The sequence below is a fragment of the Podarcis gaigeae genome (assembly GCF_964106915.1).
Source record: "Podarcis gaigeae genome assembly, chromosome: 16".
Classification (NCBI taxonomy): domain Eukaryota; kingdom Metazoa; phylum Chordata; class Lepidosauria; order Squamata; family Lacertidae; genus Podarcis; species Podarcis gaigeae.
In genome coordinates, this window is record NC_139693.1 from 23687240 (window position 1) to 23707712 (window position 20473).

General features: G+C 48.7%; 1 protein-coding gene across 3 annotated transcripts in view; it reads left to right on the forward strand.

Moving 5' to 3' along the window:
- The first annotated feature begins 11257 nt into the window (after positions 1-11257).
- AP1B1 (adaptor related protein complex 1 subunit beta 1) overlaps positions 11258-20473 on the forward strand; it is a 57816-nt gene continuing 48600 nt past the window's right edge. For 2 of the 3 annotated variants that reach the window (XR_014559004.1, XM_083717087.1), the window contains exon 1: positions 11258-11400. The gene's annotated coding sequence lies outside the window, so the exon portion shown is untranslated. The remainder of the gene's footprint in view (positions 11401-20473) is intronic. The other variant, XM_083717085.1, reaches the window with a different exon arrangement.

Here is a 20473-nt window from a genome sequence, read left to right on the forward strand (position 1 = left end):
TAAAAGTAAAATAGTTGCTCATTGCCTTTACATCTGATGGGAGGGCGTTCCACAGGGCGGGTGCCACTACCAAGAAGGCCCTCTGCCTGGTTCCCTGTAACTTGGCTTCTCGCAGCGAGGGAACGGCCAGCAGGCCCTCGGCGCTGGACCTCAGTGTTCGGGCAGAACAATGGGGGTTTAGATGCTCCTTCAGGTAGACAGGACCGAGGCCATTTGGGGTAGGATTCTCCTGTGAGTTTGTCTAATGCCTCCTTTTTGTCTGCCTTTCATCTGCAGCCTAAAATAGCTGAGACACTCTGCTGTGAAAAGTGATGCTGGCTTTGGACTCAGGTGCAAATTGAATTGTGTCCTGGGAGAGTGGCCGTCCGTGGCCCTGCAAATGCCAGGGCTGGAGATTCCACGAATCCATATTTCTGCAAATTGCATCAGGGACATTTCTCCGGGTTGAGGCTGATTGGCGTGACTTAAAACCAGCTGGGGCTACAGTAAATTGTTCTGTATCCAGATAAGCTAATCTCCTTCTGCAAAGTCATTGGGGTCTGAATAAGCTTTTCAAATGGGATAACCAGTAAGGATTTTTAAATGGCAAACTTCCCCCACTGACTCGTCCAACACTGCAATGAAATTGCAGCAACTTAAATGTGGCTACGATGGTGAATCAATGAAACAACAATAATTAAGCTCAATGCAATGATTAAAATAATGGCTAAATAAAACCCAAAGTGTACTAAGCAGCAAAGAAACAGGAACATAGGAAGCTGCCTTATACTGAATCAGAACATTGGTCCATACAGGTCAGTATTGTCTACACTGACTGGCAGCAGCTCTCCAGGATTTCCAGGCATCTCCTAGTCCTACCTGGAGATGTAAAGGATTGAACCAGGCCATTCTGCATGCAAAGCAGATACTCTGCTACTGAGCTATGACCCTTCTTCATATTCCCCATTATTTTTAAATGTCTGGCTGAAAGTAATAATAATAATAATCCAGTTTATAAACCCACACATCTCTATAATATGTCCAATACAAATTCATTTCAAAATATAATATGACATTCCAAATAAAGAAAAATCATATTGATGAGGCTAACATTATACCATTTTAAATCAATTACGAGTAAGGCAATGCCAATGATATAAAGACATATCGATGGATATTACGTGTTTGAAATATATAAACCAGAGTCAGATGTGATCAAATGTTCCAGGGCAGTCAGGCAGAAGGGGAAGGGTTGTAGCGCAGTGGTTAGAACATCTGTTTTGCATGCAGAAGGTCGCAGGTTCGATCCCCGGCTTCTCCAGGAAGGTCTGGGAAAGACTCCGTCTTGAGACCCTGCAAGTCAGTGCAGACAGTACTGACCTAAATGGACCAGTGGTTCTAGAATCACTATAGCGAAGAGCTGTAGCTCAGTGGTAGAGCATCTGCTTTGCATGCAGAATGCCCTGGGTTCGATCCCCAACATCTCCAGCTAGGGCTGCGAAAGGCCTGGGGAGATGCAGCCAGTCAGGACAGAGGCAGCTTCCTATCTCCCTATTAACAAATAACATAACCCACAGCCAGTTCCTCAAAGGTGAGGGATGTGACCTTCCAGATAGAGAGGGCTGGGGAGGCCATTGGCCCACCGGCCAGAGGTTCCCCACACCTGCTCTCTGTGGTACCAAAGGTGAGTCCAGCCGAAGGTCTCACCTTGCCTTCCATATGTCATGTCAGTCGTGTGCCTTAATTTGACCCCCAGCTCAGCTTTTCAGTGTCAGGACTCAGATTTAGAAGGCAGGAAGTAAAATTAAAAATAGTGTTACTAAAAATATGCAGAGTGTCTTTACCATGCCTCTCAGTAATTGTAGCCATGCCCTCCTCCCATATCAGACTGCAGACACAAGAGGAAGGCAGGGCAATTCCGTCACCTCTGCTGAAAAGCTAGCTGCTTTTGTATCTTCCCAACTGTCACCTAACAGCAGACCTTCCTCAAGGCCTCCTGAACGGTATCCATCCCAGCTGGTTGCTGCAAAAAGCTGCACATTGAAGGACCAGTGCCTGAGCTTGCTTTTCTTCTCTGCCCTCCTCATGCCTTTTTCCTTGTGTGTCAGGTCTTTTCAGTTTTCAGCCTGGGGGCAAAAGGCTATTGCTCCCAGCTGTTGGCTGGATGGGGCTGATGGGAATTGTAGTCCACAGCATAGGTAGAACATCGGGTGAGCCCTGCTGGATCAGACAATTGGATCATCTAGTCCAGCATCTCTGTTCTCACAGCAGCCAACCAGACGTCTGTGGGAAGCCCGCAAGCATAATCTGAGCACAACAGCTACTCTCCCCTTCCTTTTGGTTTCCAGCAGCCGGAGAACACCAAATTGTCTACCTGTGATATGTAGTCTGGCCAAGCTGCTGCTAAAAGCACTGCTCTGGTCACAGCATCCAGCTCAAACAGCATCTTTAAGGAGCTTCTCAGCACACTGAGCATAACTAACAAATTGTAGCACTGCAGCAAAACATCTCTGTATCCGACACACAGCCATTTTCACCCCAGGACGCTCTGCAGACCAACACAGTGCAGAAATGTCTCTTCTGACCTAGCACAACATTTCCTCCTGGGGTCTCTCTCTCTTTCCCTGCTAACCCCCCGCCCTTCCCCACCTCGCCTTCTGACCTCAAACCCGCCCGCCAGCTCCTCCTTCGCTCTTTCCTGCCTCTCACCATCCATGCAAAACCGCTCTGTGGCTTTTAACAGCCTTGGCGTCTGGAACTGCTCCTGAGGAAAGGTGATCTTACAGGTCCATCAAGCCTCTCTCTCTCTCTCTCTCTCTCTCTCTCTCTCTCTCTCTCTCCCCTCCGGCCCTGCCATCACCCCCAGCCTCATCTGCATCTGGAGGGCTTGGGTGTTTGGGCTGCAGGTGTGGCGCGCACACACACACACACACACACACACACACACACTGCATTGCTCTCTGCATCTCCTTCAAGAGCCAGAGTGCTGAATCATTAGCACTGAGCAGCAATAGGTGGCACCCTGGCTTTTGGGACACCCAGTTTGCTTCCAGAGACTTTAGAGGCAGGACTGGCAAGCTAACGGCTTGGGCGAGCAGCTACCTGCATGCGAAGCAATTTTAGACTATCAGGACTATAAGGGGAACAGCCACAGCTCAGAGGTATAGAGCATCTGCTTAGGAGGCAGGTTCAATCCCAGGTAGTGTTGGGGAAAACTGCCTCAAGCTCCAGAGAGCCATGCTGCCAGTCAGTGTAGACAATAATGAGCTAGATGGCTCAACGGACTGGCTTGGTATAAGGCGGCTCCCTAGACTCCTATTGAATCCAGCCCTTCATTGAGAACAATGGGGACTAGGATTTTAACGTTATAAGGGGAAAGGCCATAGCTCAGAAGCAGAGTATCTGCTTTCTCTGCAGAAAGCCCCAGGTTGAACCCAGAGTCGTGTGCACAGAAGCCTCTGACCTTTGCATGGCTACTAAGACAGTCTCCCTTCCAGGCGCAGTTCAGGTTCAGCAGTGGTACAACACCAACTTCTCTCAGCCCATTGAATATAACGTAGATTCCCATGTCTGCAACTTAAGGGCAGACAGGGGAAATGGGAGATGTCGTGCAATTCTGATAACTGGATTGGAATGCAGTGACTTACATTTGTCATCTAAGTGCAGCATTTGCATCCATGATTCCCTAACTCAAGCCTCTCAGACAAGATCAGGTTATGATCATGCATATTTATGCAAACCCCCCCTCCCCCACAGGAAGGCAGCCTCATCCTTCATCTTCCATCTCTCCCTATCCTGGACAGGTTTGTCATTGAGAGAAAGGAGCACCATCTCCTGGTCCAGAGATGCAACAGCATCACATCTCTGTATCCTCAGGGCTTTTCCCTGAAGGCTCCTGCATCTGACTGTCCTGGCTTGAACCTGCTTAGCTGATGTAACCAGATCACACCTAGGCATAGTATTGCAGTAGACACATTCCAGCCTTCTCCAACCGGGTGCCCCTCCAGATGCTTCGGGCTACAGCTCCCAGCAGTTTCCGATTTGTCCTGCCAGGTTTTCAGACTCGAAACCTTGCCCTGACAGACCTAGAGATGCCAGGGATTTGAACCTGGAACCTGCTGTGTGCAAACTAGAAGCTACAGCACTGGGCTACAGCTCTTGCCCAACTCCATCTAAACACTGGCAGGATGTGGGTTAACTTTGGCACTGATATCCCACCACCAGTCTTGGATGTTAACAGGGGCACAATTTTGTGGTTAAGAATGGAGGGGGTTGTCCCTAGATTCAGCCCCATCCATGTGCATTATTTTATTTTTTTCTTTATTAAAATAACTTCTAGGCCAGTCCTAAATTCCTCTCCCTCTCGCCTCATTTTACTACATATTGCACGTCAACTGCAGCTGCCTTTGGATCAGGATTCTTGTACACTTAGAACAAGGTGTTCTTATGTCGACCAGCATCCTTTGGAAAGTGCCCTTTGGAAACAGCCCAAGTGGCTCTTTCTGGCTGATGAGTGGGTAGCTTTGGGGAATAGATCTCTACTTCCTTTTTTTTGCCTGCTTGCGCTTCTTCTTTGATACATGCATCAAGCTGCACTGGGGGTGGCATGATGATAAACAGGGTGGAAGTCCTTACAGGCTTCCCCTAGGCTGGCCACTGAGAGGAAAAGATGCTGGAATAGGTGTGTGGTCCAGGTGTAAAGGTAAAGGGACCCCTGACCTTTAGATCCACCCGTGGCCGACTCTGGGATTGCGGCACTCATCTTGCTTTCTTGCCTGAGAGAGCCGGCGTACAGCTTCTGGGTCATGTGGCCAACATGAATAAGCCGCTTCTGGCAAACCAGAGCAGCGCACGGAAACGCCGTTTACCTTCCCGCCGGAGCAGTACCTATTTATCTACTTGCACTTTGACATGCTTTCAAACTGCTAGGTTGGCAGAAGCAGAGACCGAGCAACAGGAGCTCACCCCATCGCGGGGATTCGAACCGCCGATCCGCATCCCTGTGGTCCAGGTGAGCAAACAGCAAAGTCTCTCTCTCTCAGCTTTATATACACACACACACACACACACATATGCGCAGACCACCACATTGTTGGGAGGGGGCATTACAAACTTATAGCATGGGCCTCTTCCCACACCCATGCTGTAATCTTGTCTCAACTCATACAGCCTCATGAACTAAAAGTTCTCTCTGACATTACATTTTCTATGTTGCATAGAATCTCAGTGGCAGAGCATCTACTCTGCATGCAGAAGCCCCCAGCCTCAACGCCCGGCATCTCCAGGTGGGCCTGGGAGATACCCCTGCCTGAAACTCCGGAGAGCCGCTGCCAGTCAGTGTTGACAATGCTGAGCTAGATGGACCAGTGCTCTGACTCAGTACAAAGATAGTCCTGTGTGTCTGTTTCATTCAGTCCCTTCTTTAGAACCATAAGGACTAGAATCTTAACATTTTTAAAAAAGGGATCATAGTCCAGACGCTGAGCATCTGCTTTGCATGTGGTAGGTGGACTAATGGTCTGACTCTGTACAAGACACATTGCTATGCTCACATTTTCTTAAGGGAAAAGCCATAAATCAGTGTTTCAATCACCAGCATCTCCAGGTGGGTCTGGGAATGCCCCCTATCTTGGAACCCTGGCTAGTCATTGCCAGTCAGTGTATACAATACTGGGCTCAGAATAAGCCTATGTACATTTCTGGAAATTATGCTGAAAAACGTAAGATAATTCCTGCAGTTGATGCGTCTAGCATTGAACAGGGAATGCTGTCTGCTCCCTTTCCCAAACAACAGCAGAGGCAGTCGCTAGGCAGAGTTTTTAACGGCCTTGTAAAATCCAGCTCTGCAGTCTTCGCTAGCCGCTGCCTAGAACCACCAGGAAACTATTTTATGTTTGCAGAAAGGCTTATCTATATATTTGGTGATGAGGCACCCTCCTATTACCAGCACTCTTCCAAAGATTTCAGGAGACAAAAAAGAAAAGGTCTACTGCCTTTCCCCCTTCCCCCCTGGAAACCTGCCACACACTAAGGGGGATTGCTGCATTTGCAAAAATTTGTTGCATAGCTCTTGGGATCTCGCCAGCAATTGTCTGCAGCTTCCTGTCTCAGCAGGCAGGAGAGCTTATTGCAGACAATTCAACAATGAGTTAGCCTACCTTACTTTTATGGGTGAATTGTGCATGGATATTGACACGGCAGTACAGTACGTTCATAGGAAGCTTGGCCCATGGAGTAAGCCCCCCAATCCAAGCAAGAAAATAAAATATGGGTTCAGCTACTTCAGGGGAGTTTGCAAACCATTAATGGGGGGGGGAGAGAGACCTTTAGACTGAGCACACTGTTTTTCTGTAGAATTCGCTGAAATTTCAAGAGAGCCAAGGTGAGCTGAGGTAGCATAAGGTGGATCCACATTGTAAGAAGAGTTTGCTGGATCAGACCATCATCTAGTCCAGGGGTCAGCAAACCTTTTCGGCAGGGGGCCAGTCCACTGTCCCTCAGACCTTGGGGGGGGGCGGATATATTTTTTGTGGGGAAATGAACGGATTCCTATGCCCCATAAATAACCCAGAGATGCATTTTAAATAAAAGGACACATTTTACTCATGTAAAAACACACTGATTCCCAGACCATCTACGGGCCAGATTTAGAAGGCAATTGGGCCGGATCTGGCCCCCAGGCCTTAGTTTGCCTACCTATGATCTAGTCCAGCATTCTGCTGTCACAGTGGCCAACCAGATGCCCCCAAGGGGAAACCCTCAAGCAGAACTAGGGAGCAAGAGCCCTCTCCCTTCCTCTGGCTTCCAGCAACTGGTATTCAGAAGCATTGCTGCCTCCAACTGTGGGCAGCTCTCATGGCCAGTAACCATTGACAGCCCTCCCCTCCATGAATTTGTTTCATCCTCTTTTAAAGCTGTCCAGGTTGGTGGCCATCACTGCTTCCTGTGGCAGAGAGTTCCATAGTCTAACCAACATTCAGCTTAATCAGATGTCCACAAGTTCTTCCAGTTCTTCCAGTTTACTATCCTGATTTCTGAGTGACCAGGGGTTCCAGTTTTTTTCAGAGGACAGCCTACTTTATGAATGGATGTCTTGTCCAAGAACATCAGAAGAGCTTTTCTGGATCAGGCCAGAGGTCCACCTAGTCCAGCATCCTGTTCTTATAAGGTCCAATCCTTTCCCAATCCCAGCAGAAAAAGTGCAGTTAGAAGAAGCATCGAGGGAGTTTGGAGAACCGCTTCCTAAAGGGCAGACCCTGCCCTCCCGTTTCCTTTTTTCCTCCCACTCGCGTTTTTGTTCCGCCGAGGGATAGGCTTTTGCTGTCGCCTTTGGCGCCGCGCCTTCGTTGATTGACTGGGCGCTCTCGTTGCGGCGCTTTCATTCATTCGTTCCTTCGGCGCTTGCTGCTGGCTGCGCGTTCATTGATGCGTTCTTCCATTCATTCATTCATAGAGCGGGCGGCGGCGTGGGCGGAGCAGCCCGGCTCCCCCAGTTACCAGCAGCAAAAGCGAGGCAGCCCCAGGGTAGGCAGCGGAGGTTTGTGTTGGCCGTCGGAAGTAAAGGTCTCCGATCAGTACAGTGTTTCCCATCGCCAATATTTTGGGGCCTCGTAGGAATTCCTCCTCTCCCGCTTAAAAGGTCCATATCGGTCTGGGGCCTGAGTGTTTTCTTTCCGGCTGGGGCCAGAGAGATTCAGGTAGGCAGGTTCTTAAATGAACGGTAGAGGCAGGTGGGGTGGAATTAAGAAGAACACAGTGGATGCTTTCAAAGTTCTGCCCATCATGGTTGTGAGGTTTGGGGGATGGGATAATAGAGTGATGCGGGTGGTGCTGTGGGTTAAACCACAGAGCCTAGGACTTGCAGATCAGAAGGTTGGTGGTTCGAATCCCCGCAACGGGGTGAGTTTCCGTTGCTTGGTCCCTGCTCCTGCCAACCTAGCAGTTTGAAAGCACGTCAAAGTGCAAGTAGATAAATAGGTACCGCTCCGGTGAGAAGGTAAACGGCGTTTCCATGCGCTGCTCTGGTTCGCCAGAAGCGGCTTAGTCATGCTGGCCACATGACCCAGAAGCTGTACGCTGGCTCCCTCGGCCAATAAAGCGAGATGAGCGCCACAACCCCAGAGTCGGCCACAACTGGACCTAATGGTCAGGGGTCCCTTTACCCTTTACCTTTTATAATAGAGTGGACAAGAGTTTCTCTTTTTTTAATATACTGTATATATATAATTTACAATCGTTTTAACATTTCGAAACTCGACTTCCTTCCTCCTCTTTCTGCAGTTTTCTTAAATTTATTTTTTATATTTTCTACATATTCCAAATTACCGGTAACTTATTTCCATTCTTTTATTAAAAGTTTGTTATCTTGATTTCCAGGAAGTTTCGCCATTTCTGCAAAGTTTTTGTATCCATTCTTCTTTCGGCGGGACTTCTTCTTCTTTCTGTTTTTGAACAAATAACATTCTTGCCGCTGTAGTCGCATACATGAATAAATTTCTATACAGTTTGCGTAGTTCTGCCCCTATAATTCCCAAAAGGAAAGATTCTGGGTTGTTGTTTTTTACAAATGTTATTTTAAACATCCTTTTTAATTCCTAATATATCATTTCCCAGTAAACTTTAACCTTACTACAACACATGTGATAAAAAGAACCTTCTTTCTCAAGTTTCTATTGAGGCCTGTCTGACTTTCCCCTCCAAAGCTGTGTGGCTGAAAGGTTGCTGAGGTGGGCAGGTATCCTTTGCACACACTTAAGTTTTAGCTAGGAGCAGGAGCCCCCCCTGCTTCGCTTTGCTAAGGGAGTAGGCCCAAAAGAGCTGAGAAAATGCTCCAGTGTTATTTCAGATTAATACCCCCAACCTCCCTATTTCAGTGGGAGGAAGTTTAGCAGTTAGTGGCTTTAGTCAGCTCCAGATCTTTTAAGCATTCATCAATAAAGGTTTTATCTATCTGAAACCCAAACCAGTATCTTGTCTTCTTCTTCTTCTTCAATTTGTATACTACCCTTCATCCGAAGGTTGCAGAAAAGTTTACAATACTAAAAATACAAAAATACATACCACCCGTGCTTTTTCTTCTAGGCACAGTGAACGCTCAGGTTGTGAACGTGATCCTTGCGGGAGGCACGTTTGCAACCCGGCGTCTGTGCAATTTGGGGCTTCTGCACAAAACGCGATTTAGCACTTCTGCACATGCGCAACAGCCAAAACTTGGAAGTAACCCTTTCCGGTACTTCCAGGTTTTGGCGCATCCGTAACCTGAAGCATCTGTAACTCGAAGGTATAGAAATAAATATACTCTTGTCACTAGAGGGAGCTAAATCCAAACATTGTTGCTGTATCATTCCAAAGGGCTCATTGTCCTGGCTCCAAAACAGTCTGAAGGGTTCAAAATGTGCACTTGGAAGGACACACATGGCTACGACACACACGTCCATCTGTGAATAGCCACAGAAATTGCTCACTTTGGCTCTTTATCTCATAATTGCTTCCATGGCGATGAAGCTGCCAATTGCATTATGTCCAGAATTGGCTTATGGAAAGCCTGCTGTGGTCCATTGCCAGCTTGCTAGCTGGGTGAGAGTTTTCACAGGTCCAAGATTCATTACAGTAGGGGCAAGACCTTTCACAAAAGATATATTCAGGGTATGTCCTAGAAGGGTGCACTGTGTGTGTTGCATTTGGGTGTGGCTGTAAGCAGTGGTGGCTGGTGCCATTTAGGACTGGTGGACCAGAAATTGGGGGGGGGGGGACAGACAAACAGTAGGTGGTAACCAGAGCCAATGATGTGCATATAGTGAGGTGGTGCACATAATTAGACTGCGAACCTTGCTCCCATGATCGCCACCAACTTGGATGGCTTTAAAAGAGAATCGGACAAATTCAGGAAGGAGCGGGCCATTGCTACTCTTGGGAAGACAGACGAACTAATGCCAGTGTACTGGAAGAAGCAAGGATCACCAGTGTTGAAGCGATGATTCTTCAACATCAACTTTGTTGGACTGGTCATGTTATTTGGATGCCTGATTATCGTCTTCCAAAGCAACTACTCTATTCCAAACTTAAAAATGGAAAGCGTAATGCTGGTGGTCAACAAAAGAGGTCTAAAGACTTTCTCAAGGCAAATCTTTAAACATGCAGTATAAACACCAACAGCTGGGAAACACTGAACTGCAAGCGCTCCAATTGGAGAACAGCCTTTACCAAAGATGCCATGGGCTTTGAAGATGCTCAAATTCAGAATGAAAAGGGAGAAATGCGCTAAGAGGAACGCACACTTGGCAAATCCTCACCGTGGTCAAGTCCCGTCCAGAAACCTATGTCCCCACTATGGAAGAATGTGTGGGTCCAGAATTGGCCTCCACAGTCACTTATGGACTCCCTGTTAAAACAGTAGCGATGCTGAGTTGCCCACCATCTTGAGTTTTCTATCCCAAACGGGAAATGGGAAACAGAGCAGAGCAAGAAACAGCTACACGAAGTGGACAGTCCTCTCTATTGCTAAGCCTCCTCTTCTTCAGGGGCTGGCTCATTCACAAGAATGAAGGAGCAGCTGCAGACACATTCATTCATTCATCACATTTTTATGCAACTTAATCATTAGCAGATCTAAGCAGTTTGCATAAAGATAAACCACATAGAGAATAAAACATTAAAAATTAACCACAAAACCAGAAACCTGAACATTAACTTAAAATGCCTGATGGAATAAAGTTTGGGCACCCCTGTAAGGGAATTAAGAGGTTGTTTTTCTTATAACACTACTGCAGTGGTACCTCGGGTTAAGTACTTAATTCATTCTGGAGGTCCGTTCTTAACCTGAATCTGTTCTTAACCTGAAGCACCACTTTACCTAATGGGGCTTCTCGCTGCCGCTGCGCCACCGGAGCATGATTTCTGTTCTCATCCTGAAGCAAAGTTCTTAACCGGAGGTAATATTTCTGGGTTAGCGTATGTAACCTGAGGTACCACTGCAGTCCTCTGGAAGGACAGTGTGGGCTGGCAGCCAGGTGTGAAACCATTATTATTATTATTATTATTATTATCTTAATAACCATTATTGCAGGCTCTTCGGGGCAGGGCCCTGCCCTTGCCCGTTATGCCTGCCGCCTTGTGCGGGGAAGGAAGGAAAGAGGGAGAGAAAGAACCTCTCGCTAACCAAAAGAACCCTCAGCAGGCCAAAATCCGAGAGCCCGGGCGGATGAAGCCGGCGCCTCTCTTTTTCTCTTCCCCCGCCCTCCTTCCGGTCCGTCCCTCCTCCCGCCCCGGCAGCGCTTCTGCGTGGCGTTTTCTTGGCCCCCCCCCCCCGCCATCCACGGCTCCTCCTCCTCCTCCTCCTGCCGTCACTTCCGCTGGGGCCAGAGCCAAGAGAGGGCGAAGCGGCTGCAGCCGGAGAGGAGCTCAGCGCCAGCGGCCCCGGAGGTAGGCAGGGAAGGGCCCGCCGGGGCTGCCTGCTCGACGAGCCCCCGAGTGACCCCACTACCCCTGAAGGGTTAAATGCTTGCGTGCTCTAGGGGAGGGGGGGTCAGAGCCCCTTTGCCCCCACTGCTTGTGGGGAGGAGGGTCATGGGAGACCCTGCCAGCTTGCTTATCTAGCTTATGGGGCAGGGAGGGCTATATGGAGCTCGCTTTGCCCGCCCTTAGGGGAGGGGAGTCTATGAAAGACCCCCCCCCCTTGTTTGCCTGTACTTGGAGGTTGGAGGGCAGATATCTCTACCCCACCTCGCCTGCTTATGGGGAGGAGGGTCGTGTAGGAGACCCGACCGGCTTGCTCAGCTATGGGGTGGGCAGGTTGTAAGAAGCTCGCTCTCTCTGCCCTCCCTTGGGGGCCGGTGACAGACTGCCTGCCTGGGGGGCAATAGGGGATATCCACTCCCCACCCATCGGCCTGTCCGCTTATGGGGGGTGGGATGGAGCAGTAGGAGACTTGTCCGTCTGCCCTTGAGGAGGGGGGTCCGTCTGCCTGTCTCTCTTACCTATCCGTACATAATCTTCAGGCTAGAGGAGATTGCTCCCCCCCCCACGTCTGCCTGCTTATGGGGAGAGGGGCTAATAGGAGACCTTCCTCCTTGCTTGCTGTCTACCCCTTGGAGGGGTCTGTAAGAAACACCTCCCTCCCCGCTGCCGCCGCCCTCTCAGTCTGTTCTTGGAGATTAAGGAATATAGGAGATTACTCCGCTGCTGCCACCTGCCTGATGGCCTGCCTGCTTATGGGGAGGGGGGCAATAGGAGACCCTGCCTGTCCATCTGCCCTTGAGGAGGGGACTGTAAGAGACACCCCCCCCCAAAAAAATTGCTTGTCTCTGTGCATTGGGGGCAACAGGGATAGACCTTTACTGTACTTGCCTGCCTATATTATATCTATGGGGAGGGGGCAGTAGGAAGCCTGGCCTGCCCCTCAGTGGGGAAGGGGCTGTAAAAGACACTGTTCCCGTGTTTGTGCATGGAGGTGGGGAGCCAACCTCCTTATGGGAAAGGAGGAGAATAGGAGATTGGCTGCCCTGCCCAGGGGGGTCCCCACTTCCTAAGTGATGTCTGGAGAGCCCCATTGCACAACTCTTTGCCCCCCCCCCATGCTCTCACAGTTCGGGTCAGGTCTTAAACTCCCCCCCGACACCTGTGAAAGCCTTTTAATAGTCATGGGTCGATTGTCCTACCTCTTGTTTGTGTGTATGTTTCTGTGAGCTTTACAATATTAAGATTTTTTGGGGGGGGGGAGTGTACCGTATTTTTCGCTCTATAGGACGCACCCGACCATAGGACGCACCTTGTTTTAGAGGGGGAGAACAAGAAAAAAAAATCTCCCCTTCTCTGCCCAGCGCCCCTTCAGCAAAGCGGGATGCTTCCCACTCGCTGTCATGGCTTCTTTAGCCCCGCGCAACCTCTCCGGCAGGGAGAGGCTGCGCGGGGCTATAGCAATACCCCCACCTCCCGCAAAAGCCCACAGGAGCTGCGCACCCATTAAGGAGTGCACAGCTCCTGTGGGCTTTTCTACGAGGAGGGAGAAGGGACTGACTGGCCGCTTCAGTCCCTTCTCCCTCCTGAGGAAAAGCCTGCAGGAGCCGCGCGGAGCTTGTGTGCGGATTTTGGGGGCTTTTCCTGCCTGCCTCCCCTCTGCATTCGCTCCATAGGACTCACACACATTTCCCCTTCATTTTTGGAGGGGGAATATTGCGTCCAGCCACTGCATCTGTTAACAATCACTGGCTTGTCCTTCTTTTCAAAAAAATACTACAAGCCCGTGATCCCTGAGCATGCACAAAGTGCATTTGATTAAGAGAAAATGGGTTTCATGATTTTGGAAGATATTACCAGTCTCCAGTCACGGCTTGAGTCTTGTTTTCTTTTCCCTAGAAATATCTTAGTTGCTGGGAATGGTCTGGCTTGGTCAGTTGGGCAACAAATGACCAACAAGCTAGTGTGTTTTTCTGGTCTTACAGCACAAAGGTCAATATGCTCCCTCCTCAACCTCTGACATGTTATTGGGTGAGGGGCTCTGCTTCTTTTTAAAACATGGAAGGTTGTGTAATATGCATTAGCGCTGTGGCAGCATTTTGTGGGGGAGGATCTAGGCCCTATAGATTTCACTGGATTACAGCTCCCATGGTCCCTGACCATTGGCCATTCTGGCCTAGTCTGATGGGAGTCCAATAGTACTTGGCAATTTACTATCCCTTTAAAGGGTTAACTGCACACATAGTGTATGTGTGTGTTTTAGGGGGGAAACACTATTGACTATTAAGTGCACACGCAGAATTGCAGAGTTGAGAAGGGACTCCAAAGGTCATCCAACCCCCTGCAATGCAGGGATCACAGCACGTAAGCTACAACCCATGAACTGGAACATAAGGTTGTCCTCTCTTTTTTTGGTACACTCAGCTGAGCTATGACTGGTGCCATGCAGTTGTCTATCAAGCGCACCCTTGGTGGTATAGGAAAACAGGAAGCTGCCTTATTGTTCAGACCTTTGGTCCAACTAGCTCAATATTGCCAACACTGATTGGCAGTGGCTGTCCAGAGTTTTAGGTGAGGTCTTTCCCCCAGCCCTACCTGGAGATGCCAGGAGTTGAACCTGCCTGCAAAGCAGATGCTCTTCCCAGTCTTGGCCTGCTGTGATGTAATGTGTTCAGTGGTGTAAAGAATATAGAGACAGGGAAGTTCCTGGTGCACATCTCACCTCTGTCATTTGCTAGAGATTGTAGCTCTGTGGGAGCTCTCAGCAACCTGAACAAACTACAGTTCCCAGGATTCTTTCCGGTGGGGGAGGAAGCCACTTTTAAAGTGGCGTTGGAGTGCTTTAGGTCATTGTCACGGTACTTCCAAGTGGTCGCTAGATCTTCCTGCTGCTTCCATTAATTGGATGTGTGTGGATGAACACTCACTTGGTTCGGTTGCTGCAATAAGTAAGAATCACATTGAAATGAACAGGCAGCTAAGTTTTCCTGGATTCCCCCCCCCCCCAACCATTACCCCTTAAGCCACAAGTAACTAACTTGAGAATATGTAGGTGAGCAGGCAAACAAGGCAAAGAGTTGTGGACTAAATTTACAGAGCTGTTTTCCCCCTGAGATCTGGTTTTTCCCCTCTCTCTTTTGTTTGAACCACTGTGCTTGACTTTCTGGTTATATTTCATCCCACTCCTTTTGTAGGTGTGAGGGTAATAATGCATGCCTGTTAGGCAAATTCTTCACCTTAACACTCTAAATAGTCATTCCCCCAACCTGGAGCCCTCCAGATGTTTTTAGACTACAACTTCCATCATCCACAGACAGAATGTGCTTGTTGTAGATGATGGGTGTGGTAAAGGTAAAGGGACCCCTGACCGTTAAGTCCAGTAGCGGATGACTCTGGGGTTGCAGCGCTCATCTCGCTTTATTGGCCGAGGGAGCCAGGATACAGCTTCTGGGTCATGTGGCTAGCATGACTGAGCCGCTTCTGGCGAATCAGAGCAGCACACGGAAACGCCGTTTACCTTCCCGCCAGAGTGGTACCTATTTATCTACTTACACTTTGATGTGCTTTTGAACTGCTAGCTTGGCAGGAGCTGGGACTGAGCAACGGGAGCTCACCTTGTTGCAGGGATTCGAACTGCCGACCTTCTGATCGGCAAGCCCAGGGCTCAGTGGTTTAGACCACAGCACCACCTGCATCCGTGATGGGTGTTGTAGTCCCAAACAATTGAAGTGCCTCAGGTTGGGAGAAGATTGTTTTAAACATTGTTGAGGCACTTGCGTTGCAGTCCCTTGTGTGTCTGCTCAAAGTTACTCAAAGGGAATCATTGAGCTATATATTATGCAGCTGTTCATCTTAGTCCTGTGTTCGCAAAAAAGCAGTTCTGTGGAAGAAATACCTCTGCTTCGTATCGCGTGTTTAATGTCAATTCTTGCCTGTTTGGGGGATTGTTGGTCTCTAAGCCTGTAGTTCTAGCTAGTGGACTTTCAACTCCCTCACACAGGTAGGGGGGAGTTGTTTAAGAATTTGCTGCAAAGGCAACTGACCTGTAGGGTGAACTCTGCTTATTTATGTTTTTAGGAATTGCAAGCCACTGATAACTCTCTGCCCCCATTCATCTTTGTAACAGCCCAGTTGTGTGAAATCTGCTTAACAAATTATTTGGTTATCTCCCTCTGTTTCTGAACTTCCCTGGTCCGTGCCGTTGTTCACATGACCCAAATGGCGCTTTCCTTGTTGAAGAGGGAAGTATTGGCAGTCTTGAATCCCAAGGTTTGAAAAAGCAAATTACTTTTTTAAAAAAGAAAACGGGATAGGAGAAGCCCCCTAAAGGGGGTAAATGCAGACTGTTACATAGACTCTCCCTTGTAAACAAACAAAAAATCAGCCTGCAGGTGAAAAACTAGCCTGCTGTACTAGATTTCTATTTGCAAGGAATTCCTCCTCCACATAGCAAGAACGTCAAAAAATGTGATTCTCCACCTCCGGTTGGGGAAGTGGCATAGTCTGCGGTGGCATCTTGGGCCTCTACCACCTGATGTTTCTGCTTGCCTAGGCCAGCTCTGAAGAATGTCGAGCGAAAGCTACTTTTTGGTTTTCCAACACCCTGAGTTGCTGCTTTGCAGCTGGGCTTGCAGATGACTCAAGGGAGATGCGTGCCTATTTTCAGGCTTCGAGGAAAGCTGCTTCCTCTGGAGGTTCTCCTTTCTCTGACTTCTCTGTTCCCTTCCTCGTAATTACAAAACAACCTCCGCCTCGTGACTCGCTGCTCTTCCAGCACTAAACTTAGATAAAAGCGTTAAGCCAGCCCTCGCCAACATGACACCCTCCACGTGTTTTTGGGCTGAGATGGCCATCAAACCCAGCCAGTGTGGGGCCGATGAGAGTTGCAGCCCCAAACTTCTGGAGACTACAATTTTGTTAATTCTCATGTTGTTGTTTACTCGTTTAGTTGTGTCCGACTCTTCGTGACCTCATGGACCAGAGAACGCCAGGCACTCCTGTCTTCCACTGCCTCCCACAGTTTGGTCAGACTCATGTTTGTAGCTTCGAGAACACTGTCCAACCATCTCGTCCTCGGCTGATTTCCTTCAGAATGGATAGGTTTGATCTTCTTGCAGTCCATGGGACTCTCAAGAGTCTCCTCCAGCACCATAATTCAAAAGATCAGCCTTCTTGATGGTCCAGCTCTCACTTCCATACATCACTACTGGGAAAACCATAGCTTCCTTTGTTGGCAATGCCAACTTCCCTTTTGAGTGAAAACGGGTAGCAAAGAGAGTCTGGCATCCCCGACTTGGTGCCTTCCAGATGTTTTCGGCTGTAGCTGCCCTTCGAGCCAACCAATGTGTCATAGCCTGAAGAACTCTAGATCTCGAGGGCACCAGGTTGCAGAAGCAACCATGGACCATTTGCCCTTTGAGCCCAGAAGACCTGAGAAGGAGATTTCTTTTTCCCCAGACCTGCTGTTGAAGAACCTGTGGATGGCACCTGCAGCCAGAAGTGGCTAACCTTGTAACTCTCCAGAGGTGATGGACTCCCCTTAGCCACAGCAGCCAGCTTGACCAGGGACAGGGGGCTGTCAGAGTACAGCATCTGCAGCAAGGATAGCCAACGTTGTGCCCTCCAGGCATCATCAGTCCCAGTTGAGGTACAGTGGTGCCCCACAAGACGAAAAGAATCCGTTCCGCGATTCTCTTCGTCTAGCGGTTTTTTCGTCTTGCGAAGCAAGCCCATTGACAGCTTAGCGGATTAGCGCTATTAGCGGTCTAGCGGCTTTTAGCGATCAGCTGTTAAGCGGCTTATCAGCGGAACAGCTGATAAGCGGCTTAGTGGCTTAGGAAAGGGGGGGGGAGCAAAAAAAAAACACGCGGGAACTCGCAAGATTTTTTCGTCTTGCGAAGCAACCCCATAGAGAAATTCGTTTAGCGAAGCGCCTCCAAAACGGAAAACCCTTTCGTCTAGTGGGTTTTCCGTCTTGCGAGGCGTTCGTCTTGCGGGGCACCACTGTAATAGGAGTTGTAGTCCAACAACTTCTGGCTGCCCCTACAGGTCTCTTGAACCCCTGCCTTAAGTCAAGGGCTCTATCACTTTTAGAACAGCACAAGAGCACTCTCCTCCCCTGTGGTTTCTTGGCAACTGGTATGCAGAAGTATGCCTTTGACAATAATAATAATAATAATAATAATAATAATAATAATAATAATAATAATAATAAAATTTATTTATACCCTGCCCTCCCTGGCCAGAGCCGGGCTCAGGGCGGCTAACATCAATAAAATCACAGTAAAAACATAATAGGGGGAAAAGTGGGGGGGACCCAATTTAAAATACAGGTTAAAATGCAATTTAAAATGCAACCTCATTTTAAAGTAGCTGATAAATCAAGACCATAAGGGGAGGGAAACATAAGGGTCAGACCGAGTCCAAACCAAAGGCCAGGCGGAACAGCTCTGTCTTGCAGGCCCTGCGGAAAGATGTCAAGTCCCGCAGAGCCCTAGTCTCTTGGGACAGAGCGTTCCACCACGTCGGGGCCAGTTGAAACCAATCTAACCTCCTTGAGGCTCGGGACCTCCAAAGTGTTGTTATTTGTGGACCTTAAGGTCCTCTGTGGGGCATACCAGGAGAGGCAGTCTCGTAGGTACGTGGGTCCTAGGCCACATAGGGCAGAGCATAGCCATCAGGACTAGTAGCCACTGAGAGCCTTACTTCTCTGTGAATTTAACTTTTAAACAAGCTCTTCTAAAGCCACCCAAGTTGGTGGCCATCGCTGCCTCCTGTGGCAGTGAGTTCCACAGCTATGCCTTCCCTGAATCTTCCCACGTTCAGCTTCCTTGGATATCCCCGACTTCCAGTGTTATGAGAGAGAGGGGGAGAAAAACATTCCTCTGTCTACTTTCTCTGTGCCGTGCATCATTTTCCTATCGTGTCTCCTCTGAACTCCCCCTTAACTTCCCCAAACTGAAAAGTCCCAGAGACGGCAGCTTTTCCTCAGTGATCCCCTTGATCACTTTTATCACTTTGCTAGCCCTTTTCTGAACTTTTTCCAACTCTTACAATATCCTTTTTTGCGGTGTAGCAACCAGAACTGTACTCGCGGTGTTCCAAATGCAGCCGCACCGTGGATTTCTTAGAAGGGCGTTATGATATTGGCCTCCTTATGATATCCTTCAGTCCTCAAAGACACAGAAAAGGAGACTAGCAAGTGTGCTGCTGGCTATATTCTGACACAATTGATCCATGTTCCCCCCCACCCCACGCACACTCGGCTTGTGAATCATCTATTCATCCCGGAGACTAGAAGATGTTATTTGCAGACCTGCTGTTAACAGAACAGGTTTTTAAAACTGGGAAAGCGAGAGATAAATTGTATTTATTTATTAAATAAAATGAAATACCGTATTTTTTGCTCCATAAGAAGCACCTGACCATAAGACACACCTAGTTTTTAGAGGAGGAAAACAAGAAAAAAAATATTCTGAGCGAAACAGTGGATGTATGATTTTTGTGGTTCATGCTGTGGCCACAGACATGTGATTTGACGGTGAGTTTGGGGTAGCCCAATGCAAAAATCCTGAGGATCCATGTGGATTCGTGCTTTGTAACCACATTTTTGTGCCATTGCGGCCCCACGAAACAGTGGATGCGTGATTTTTTTGGTGCAGGCTATAGCCATGGACATTCTATGTGATCTTAATTAAATAATCGAAACATTTATATACCACTATGTCACGTGGACTGCAAGAAGATCAAACCTATCCAGGGAAACCAGCCCTGAGTGCTCCCTGGAAGGACAGATCGTGAAGCTGAGGCTCCAATACTTTGGCCACCTCATGAGAAGAGAAGACTCCCTGGAAAAGACCCTGATGTTGGGAAAGATGGAGGGCACAAGGAGAAGGGGACGGCAGAGGACGAGATGGTTGGACAGTGTTCTGGAAGCTACCAGCATGAGTTTGACCAAACTGTGGGAGGCAGTGGAAGACAGGAGTGCCCGGCGTGCTCTGGTCCATTGGGTCACGAAGAGTTGGCCACGACTAAACGACAACATGACACACACACACACACACACACACACACAAATCAAAGCTGGTTTGCAACAATACCTATACACAATAAAAACCACTTAAGAAATCTAAAAAGCAGAGATCGTCAACTAGCTGCTACAGAAAGTCTTTGGCTGGAGCATGGCAGTTTCCTGGAAGGGGTTTCTCCAGTGAGGTCATTGCTTCTAAGGCTTTCCCATTGGAGTGATGTGGATTTCACCCACCCCTACGCAGGAGTGAAAGTCACTGGACAAATCCGAGCTTCCTTCTCATAGCTCCCCTTTTGGATTATCAAAAATATGCTGATTTGGTCTTCCGAGATTGCAGCGACCAGCTGCATCCTTCTAAGTTGCAACAGTGAGGACTCGGAGTACTGGTAATTAAGGAGGGCGGCTTTGGGTCAGGCTGGACATCTGTGCAGGAGAGGGTTGGCTCTGTGCTGTGAAAATCTCACTCCGGAGACCTTGAACTTGCTTGATTACCAAATTGTTTCCTGAAGACAGTGGAAAGGGAATAGCAGATAAACAAGTGATGTAATGTGATGCCTCCTGAATTTCAAGTCCTCCTGGAAAGTGGTGGTTTCTGTAGCGCCGTGGTGTATCCAGCGTGGGTTAGAGCAGCGGTTCTCAACCTGTGGGTCCCCAGATGTTGTTGGACTACAACTCCCATCATCCCTGAGCTCTGGCCTTGCTAGCTAGGGATGATGGGAGTTGTAGTCCAACAACATCTGGGGACCCACAGGTTGAGAACCGCTGGGTTAGAGTGCCAGGCTAGGACCTGAGATACCAGGGTTCGAATCCCCACTTGGCCATGGGTTGGGTGACCTTGGGCCAGTCGCTGCCTCTCAGCCTAACCTGCCTCACAGGGTTGTTGTGAGGATTAATTGAGGAGAGGGGCAGAGCTGCACACACACACCACCTTGAATTCCTTGGTGGGATCTAAATGCAATCAACCCATGAGTGAGACAGGTCTTTGTCCCAAGCAGCTTACAGTCTAACCCT